The sequence below is a fragment of the Solanum pennellii genome, chromosome 11 (assembly GCF_001406875.1).
Source record: "Solanum pennellii chromosome 11, SPENNV200".
Lineage (NCBI taxonomy): Eukaryota > Viridiplantae > Streptophyta > Magnoliopsida > Solanales > Solanaceae > Solanum > Solanum pennellii.
In genome coordinates this window covers 30,131,045-30,139,373 of record NC_028647.1, presented here as the reverse complement: position 1 = coordinate 30,139,373, position 8,329 = coordinate 30,131,045, and the positions used below count along the sequence as shown (strand labels likewise).

The following is an 8,329-nucleotide window of genomic DNA, read 5'->3' as shown; positions in this document are numbered from 1 at the left end:
TTTTTGCATGCCAAAATTGTAACATAATGAACACAGGAAGTGGATGTGGATTTACAGAACAACAATCTGAGAGAAAATGTGTATTTTTTCTCTATTTAGTACTACTGTAGTAAGCGCACCTGAATTATTTACAGGCTTGTACTCGATATTCAATCACTTTGTGTATGTACTAACTTATTCGGCAGAAACTCATTGATTTATTTTGTAAGTAAAATAAAACAGATAGCTGAGATTGAGAAAGATCAGCATCAACAAATGAACTTGATACCAGGAAGTTCATCAAGCTATCATCAAAGAGTACCAACATATATCAAAAGGGGGTCAGAGTACCTCAATTTTCTTTATCCTTAAACAAACAAGATCTAGCAGCTCTCCAGTTCCAACTCCAGTTCAAGATAAAGCAAATATTGAAAGGGAGGTCAGACCTGATAAATTAAACAAAACAAATATAGTATGTGATATATCCATTCCAGTACAGCCAAATCACAATTAGGAGTAATCTATTTGACTGCTAAACTCAATAGTTGTATGCTTTGTTATAAGAAACTTCCTTGCATTGAGCAGAATATTGGCATACTGTCTGACCAGAAATACTAGATAAACCAGTTTGATCATTGCAATCTCCACACAAATAACGTTTCAAAACAACACCTAACTAGAAAACATGAACAATATCCTCACACAGTAGTAGGTGTAGTCAGTAATGATATAATCCATGTAATATGAGAAAAGCAAACAAAGAAATGAAGAGATCCAAAGAATATAAACTACATTTTGAAAATCAAAATTTAGTCTTTATAGGCATATGATCTTCTGGATCAGCTGTTAGAAAAAAGTTAATGCCAATTGTTCATCAAAAAGTTGGCAAACACCTGTGAACATGTATTGAATACCAATAAGGTAAAAGAGATGTAAAACCAGCTCAATATTTTCTTCTGGCTATACTGCAGATCAGACATAAAATTGTTCCGAGTGATCTCAAAACTATGCAAGGTTTCTATTCTGACTCCACATCTATGAAACTGATTAATGGATTCTTAACTGATGGGCTTCAAATCAGAATAGAGGAGATCAAAAAATAATGTTGCTTCCATCCATTCATATACAAAGTGATTCAAAATCATAAAAGGCAGCACAAGTTGAGAACTTCAAAGACATAACACTGAAGTGCAAATCAAGTACTGCACTTACAAATTCGTTGTGATAGTTCTTTATGCTGTATGGGTTGATACCAGCAGGATCTTCCTCTAAAAAACTCTCCACATACTGTAGTAAAAAAAGCCCACAGTCCGATAGATTTTGCTGTTGCGGTAGCTACCATGGATGAAGAGAAAATGTAAGTACTTATACTCACTCAAACATATGCAAACTAAGAAAGCTAACCATCAAAAATCAAACACTCTCTTAATGAAGAAAAAATAGAAAATCTTAACTAGAAACTGTTTCAGGTTCAGGATTAGTTAGAAAAATTAGAAAATCAAAAATCAAACACTCTCTCAGGTTCAGGATTAATTGAAATAGAAAATGTTTAAGGTGCAAAAGGTACTGCAAGAGACGGAATGGTACAAGGATTTGGACGCGGTGTTCTTAACTAGCAGTATCAGTCATCTTTCCCTCATATAAGTTGCAGAGATTGGCTTGAAACATCACAGGCAAACATAGAAGACTACACAAGGTCACTCCTATGAGATAGACTTTATCAACTCATACAAGAATACAACAATCAGACTGTTCCAACATCGTCATTAATAGATATTACCCCACCCCCATCTCTAATAAGAGTATTTACACCAATTTGAAACTTTTCTAACTCTGTTAAACCAACCATTAGATTTATGTAGCAGAAATAGTACATATCATCAGAATCCACTAAAACGCAAAAACTGGCTGAAGGAGAGTAACAAGTTGTAATATTTTAATTTTTATACCATGCTGATTTTTCTTTCTTTTCTCCCACAAGACTGATACTGCATCAGTATTAACAGAAGCCATTGGCTATATTCAGTTCCTTCANTTAATTCACTGCCATTTGTGTGGGTGTAGGGTTGGCCAGCATCTGTTCTCGAGATTCAGTTCTAAGTTAAGGGCCGCTCTTACCATAGACGAATCTTCACGTTTTCCTTAAAATGGACAAGTATAATGAAACATCTATTTTTTGATATAAGAATATTTTTTTCTCAAATCTGTCATGTCGGTGTACTTCAAATTAGTCATCTCAGTGCATGAATAAATGGAATAATAATTTCAGCCAATATTAAATAAGATCAAAGTATTATATCATAAATTCAGCCAATATTTGTTCAGACATTTTAGAGTAAGCTTTCAACTAGAAATTGAGGTTTAGTTATCAAAAACTATCACCTTAAATTTTTTATCAAACTAGACTTCATTCAATATTCCAAAATGAATAACAGAACTTTTTACCAAACTAAGTCATTATATAAAGCAATTTATCAAAATAATACATTTTTAAAATATTTTACAAAACTAGTATAAACGTATTTCACAATAACGTTTTATGATATATTTCATATTTAAAAAACTGATGGCGTTAGGTTGATATCCGTTACTGTTATTAACATTTTTCTCCTAGAACGTTAGTGTGAATAACGTTTTAGGAGTAAAACGTTACTCACAGTAACGTTTTAGTAATAAAACGTTAATACGAGTAACGTATATCAACTAATGCCGTCAGCTTTTAAAAAATGAAATATTCCCTAAAACGTTACTGTGAAATACGTTTATACTAGTTTTGTAAAAGTTTTAAAAAACGTATTATTTTGATAAATAGCTTTATATAATGACTTATTTTGGTAAAAACTTCTGAATAACATTACTTGAGATAATTATAGCTACAATCACCGACTCTAATTAAATTGTTTTTACTATTACGAGCGTCTCTCTCAGGTTGTAGATTGGAGGATCAATTGGTGGTGTAGGTGAAGGAGTGTTCACAGGCTATCGGGCACTTGGTACTGATGGTGGAGAACGAGATGGGACAATTGGTCTTCCCAATTATGTTGAATGAAGAGATGATAAATCTTACACCAAATTCCTAGCTAGCAACTCATAGAAGCAGAAAATGTAAAACCATTATTATCCAGAGGTAATCAGATCCAAGAAAAATAATATAGTGATGCTTTTAGATAAAAATTGTTTTAACTATATTATAGAATATTTCCTTTTTTTCTGTTCGAACCATTATTTTTTCTATGTTTTTTGTTATATGTGGTGATTATGTTTTTGCAATTTCCATTTTTATACTACATAAATTGCTTTATGTTTAAAATGAGAAGAGCAACACAACTCTTAACTAGCCGTTGCATATGCAAAGCACATTTCCTGCAATTTAAGCTCTACCCTCTTTGTTTCTTTGGAGAGTTTTGCTATTATTTAATGGTTGATTTCACTTTCTAACAATAAATATTACTAATTGTAAAATAATTTAAACTAACTATTCCATGTTTTGGGCATTGTTTGTGAGTTGTTTTCATGATAACTGTTAATTCTTTTTGCTCCTTCCTAGGTTTCCACCTGTGTTGTTAGCTTATTAGTTTTCCATCTTCTCTACCTCTAAAATCTTCCCTAACTTGATTGTTGTTTTACAAACTTCAATACAGTTGAGTTTTGTCTAATGTGCAATTGTTTTACAAGGTGTTGTTTATTGTTTTTTATTCAAATATTGGTGGTTTGGGCATTGTGGTCATTTCAGTTTGTAGCCCTACCTTTATCTTATTCCACGTGCTTATGCACCTACTGTTTTACTGCACGTGGAATTCACGCGTGCTTCCATGCAACATCAGCACATCCCTTGTTCTGAAATCAGTTGATAAATTCTTAATTTAGATAATAAAGAGGATGTGATGAGTGATGATTTCTAAATTAGCAAACCACATCTCAGTGCTTGAAGTGTAATTCCACCTAAAAGGTTGGACAATACCTTTTGGGCTGGAAGAAAGTCACGTGAGCAGGGTAAGAGTTAGTTATGGAATTAGTATAGAAGTGTGAGAACGTGGGTAGGAAAAGATAAGGAAGTGATTTGTAATTCTAAATAATTTTATCCCCTTCTTCTGTCTTCTGAACCCCTTCTAGATTTAGATTTTATGTCTATTTCCCTAAAATCTAAAACTAGAAGTCTAGAAGGGGTTCAGAAGACAGAAAAAGGGGATGAGATTATTCAGAATTACAAATAACTTCCTTATCCATGTCTACCCATGTTCTCACACTTCTATACTAATTCCATAACTAACTTTTTCCCTGCTCACGTGACTTACTTCCAGCCTAAAAGTAATTGTCCAAACTTTTAGGTGGAATTCCACTTCTAGCACTGGACACGGTTTGCTAATGCAGAAATCATTACTCGTCACATCCTGTTTATTATCTAAATTAACAATTGTATTAACTGATTTCACAACACTACTCCCCTCCAGAGAATCGATCTTGTCCTCAAGGTTGAAGTCATCTATCTCGGTCTGGTATGGACAATCTTGGAGCGTAAATGTTGTTACTTGTTGGATAGGCTAGCCTAAGCAACACTTAAGAACTTAAATGTGAAATACAAGATCTATCTTGGGCTCGACGGGCAACTCTAATTTGTATGCCACCTCTCTAATTCGCTTGATGACCTTGAAAGGACCAAAGTATCGTTTTCCAAGCTTGTGACCCTTTTTCAGCCGCACAAAATAGTTGTTGATATGGCTTCAACTACACAAAAACCCAGTCGCCTAATGCAAATACTAGTTCACTACGATGTTTATCTGCAAACTTCTTAATCCTTGTTTGTGCTTTGATCAAATTCACTTTCAACAACTTCAGAACAACATCACACTGAATTAAGTAAGCCACCACAAATTCAATAGCGGTGCTCCCCAATATATATTGAGTTACAGTGGGAGGTTCTTGCTCATATAGTGCAAGAAATGGTTTCATTCCAGCAGATGTTTGGTATAAGTATTGTGCCAGAATTCAGCCCACGGTAGCATTGTGACCCACTTGCTTAGAGTATAGCGACATAGCAACAGAGATATTGTTCAAGACATTTATTTAAGGCCTCATACTCTCGACCGGTTTGGGGATGATATGTAGTACTCATAGCTAATGTCAAACCCTGCACACAATTGATTTCCTTCCAAAAAGAATGGAGGAATCGTTCATCACGATTAGTGACAATAGTAAAAGGGGGACCGTGAAGAAGAATTTCACCCACTAAATGCTTCTACTACCAGTTGAGTAGAGAAGGTGGTGATAAGTATGGTAGAATCCATAGAAGTTCACTGGTGGCAGCAGCAAGAGAGCGATATTCAGCCTCAGTAGTAGAGCATGAGAAAGATCATTGTTTGCGAGAACACCAAGAAACAAGCGATGAACCTAAGAGAAATTGCAAAACCAGTAGTAGACTTCCGATCATCTATACTGCCTCCCCAATCAACATCACAATATCCTTGTACTTGTTGAGAGTTCTGTTTTGAAAAGAGAATACCCTTAGAAGAAGTGTATTTTAGATATCGCAAGATACGCTTGACTGCTGCCCAAAGTTTCTATCACGCCGAGAGATACCCTGAAGACGTGGACACAGAACCTAGGACCACAAGTTTCCCAAGCTAACCCTGCCGGCATGATCATGAACATATTAAAGATGATAAACTGAACGCGGAAGCTAAGTTATAATGTAAACTAAAAAGATTGTGAATACCCATATTCTATACTGAGATATTTGAAAATTGATGAGTTTAATACAATGAAAATATTAACTCAATACTAAGCTGAAACTAACTATGTCTGAAATAAGTCTCTAACTGACTAGAAATGCTGGGAAAAGCCCTAGCTAAGTCTAGCAAAAACTGAAAATAAATGACTAAAACACTGAAATGAACTCATGACTATTGTCCTCAGAGAAGGAGGACTCTCCACTAAATCTGCTGAACAGGAGATCAAAATTCGACGTAAGCGCGATCTTGATGCTGAGAACCTGAACCTACATCACGAGAAGATGTAGTGTATGTATGCGTAAGTACTTGAAGGTATTCACCATATCGGATTGAGTAAAGCTAAAATAAAACATAACGGAACAAGCACAAAAATAAGTATAATAATCTTAATATGATATACTCAATTTTGAGCTAAATAGATACAATAACCAAATATATAACATTCTGAGACTAAATGCTAACTGATCTATAAATATGGTCATTGAAAGAGAGTCTGACTGAACTGTGGGAGATACTAATAACCGATAATAAAACCACATGAGCTAAATCTGGAGTCCGATGTATACGCCCCATCAAGAAGACCCAATATACCCTGCCAGAGGTATAGAGGCATGCTGGTGTGATCACTAAAATGATACCCACAGAGGGGACTTACAACCTACTTGAACCCTAGTCCAACTTGGTATTATGCTACTCCCAATGAATTATGTAATTAACTGATTATGATTTAGTTTCTATAAGTACGAGATAGCTCAAAACTGAACATGACAACTGAGAATGCAACATTTAATCTGATAATGATGCATTAATAACTGAGGTATGTATAACTGAATAACTGAAATATCTGACCTAGCATGTGTAAATCAAGAACTAAAGATACATAGCTAGGGTTCTAAAATTCATGCGATAAACTGAGTAATAGCATGTAAATCTTATTTGGAACATCTAACAAATTGATTCATGAAGTTCTGTTGAAGTTCTATAAACCCTAGGTCTAATCATGATATGAGAATTAAGAATCTGATTGAAAACTAGGGACCCAATGGGTGAAAAGAACCCACTAGTGAAATCTCATATACCTGGTGATAAAATCCACAGAGATTTAGGGGCTAGAACTAAGGGGATCTTGATGTCTTCTTGAACTAGGGTTCTTGACCTTTTTCACCTTTCTTGCTTCTAATTTTCTAAGTTTTGATTTAATGATTTGACTTAGGTAAGTTTTTGTTATGTTTCTAGGCTTAAACTGACTAAAATATGATGATTTAGGGTCAAAGCGATGTATCTTAGGGTTTAAACGAAGTGGAAAAAGACCAAAAGACCCCTGACTTAAAAGCTATCGAAGTTATTGACAGACCGTAAGTCGGCTGACGGTCCGTACAGGTCGACCGTTGTTTGCGACTGAGAGTTGAAAGTCAGCTGGCAAATCAACAGAGTCAACTGACGGACCGTAAGTCGACTGACAGACCGTACTGGTCGACCGTCTTTTGTGAGTGAGAGTTGTAAGTCAGCTGGGGAATCGACGGAGTTGACTGACGAACCGTAATTCGACTGACAGTCCGTACGGTCGACCGTTATTTGCGACTGAGAAATGGAAGTAAGCTGATCAATCGACGGAGTCGACTAACGGATCGTAAGTCAACTGATGGTCCATACTAGTTGACCGTCATTTGTGACTTGGAACTGAGAGTCAGCTGGCCCATCGATGGAGTCGACTAATGGACCGTAAGTCGACTGACGGTCCGTAGTTGGCTCCATCACTGGCACCTAAAACTTTTGAAAATATGCATTTTTTGTACTTATTTAGATACGGGGTGTTACATTATCTCCCCCTTGGGACCATCTGTGCTCGAATGATGACTAAACTAGATTATATAACGGGAGACAGCTGCAATCCCTACTACTAAACACTGAGGACTGAGTTTTGACTAAGTTGAGTTCCAAGAACATGAAAATACGCTGAAAAAGCAAGTACAAACTGAGAGAACATGATTCTAAGGCTGAATTCATACATGAATGACTGAAAAATCAAAGAGGAACTATTACCTCAACCTGGAGTGGAATCGGAAGGAAAGAGATGACAATACTTGGCTTTTATGGCTGCTTCTGCTTCCTAAGTAGCTCTCTCTACGAACTGACTCCCCCACAAAACCTTGACTGAAGCGACTTCTTTGTTTCTCAACCTTCTAACCTGAATGTCAAGAATCTCAACTAGTACATCCTCATAAGAAAGACTATCTTTCATCTCCACACTCTCTAATGGCACTACAGAGGCTGGATTTCCCACACACTTCTTCAAGAGTGAGATGTGGAAGACTGGATGCGCTGCTGCTAGTTCTACTTGCAACTTTAACTCATATGCCACCTTACCAACCCTTTTCAAGATCTTTTAAGGTCCTACATACCTAGGATTGAGCTTCCCTTTCTTTCCAAATCTCATCACCCCCTTCATAGGTGACACTTTCAGGACAACCCAATCATCAACTTAGAACGCTAGTTCCCTTCTCCTTACATCTTCATAAGATTTCAAATGACTCTGGGCTGTCTTAAGTCTATCTCTAATGAGTTGCACTTTATCCATAGCATAAAGGACTGAATTTGGCTCTATTAAAATTACTTCACCT

The 8,329-nt window shown here is 36.0% G+C and overlaps 1 protein-coding gene across 1 annotated transcript in view; it reads right to left on the bottom strand.

The window, feature by feature from the left end:
• LOC107003796 overlaps window positions 1-1,316 on the bottom strand; it is a 5,986-nt gene extending 4,670 nt beyond the window's left edge. Inside the window, exons 1-2 of the mRNA XM_027912718.1 lie at window positions 1,192-1,316; window positions 331-425 (exon numbers count right to left, since the gene is read on the bottom strand). The gene's annotated coding sequence lies outside the window, so the exon portion shown is untranslated. The remainder of the gene's footprint in view (window positions 1-330; window positions 426-1,191) is intronic.
• Window positions 1,317-8,329: the final 7,013 nt, after the last annotated feature.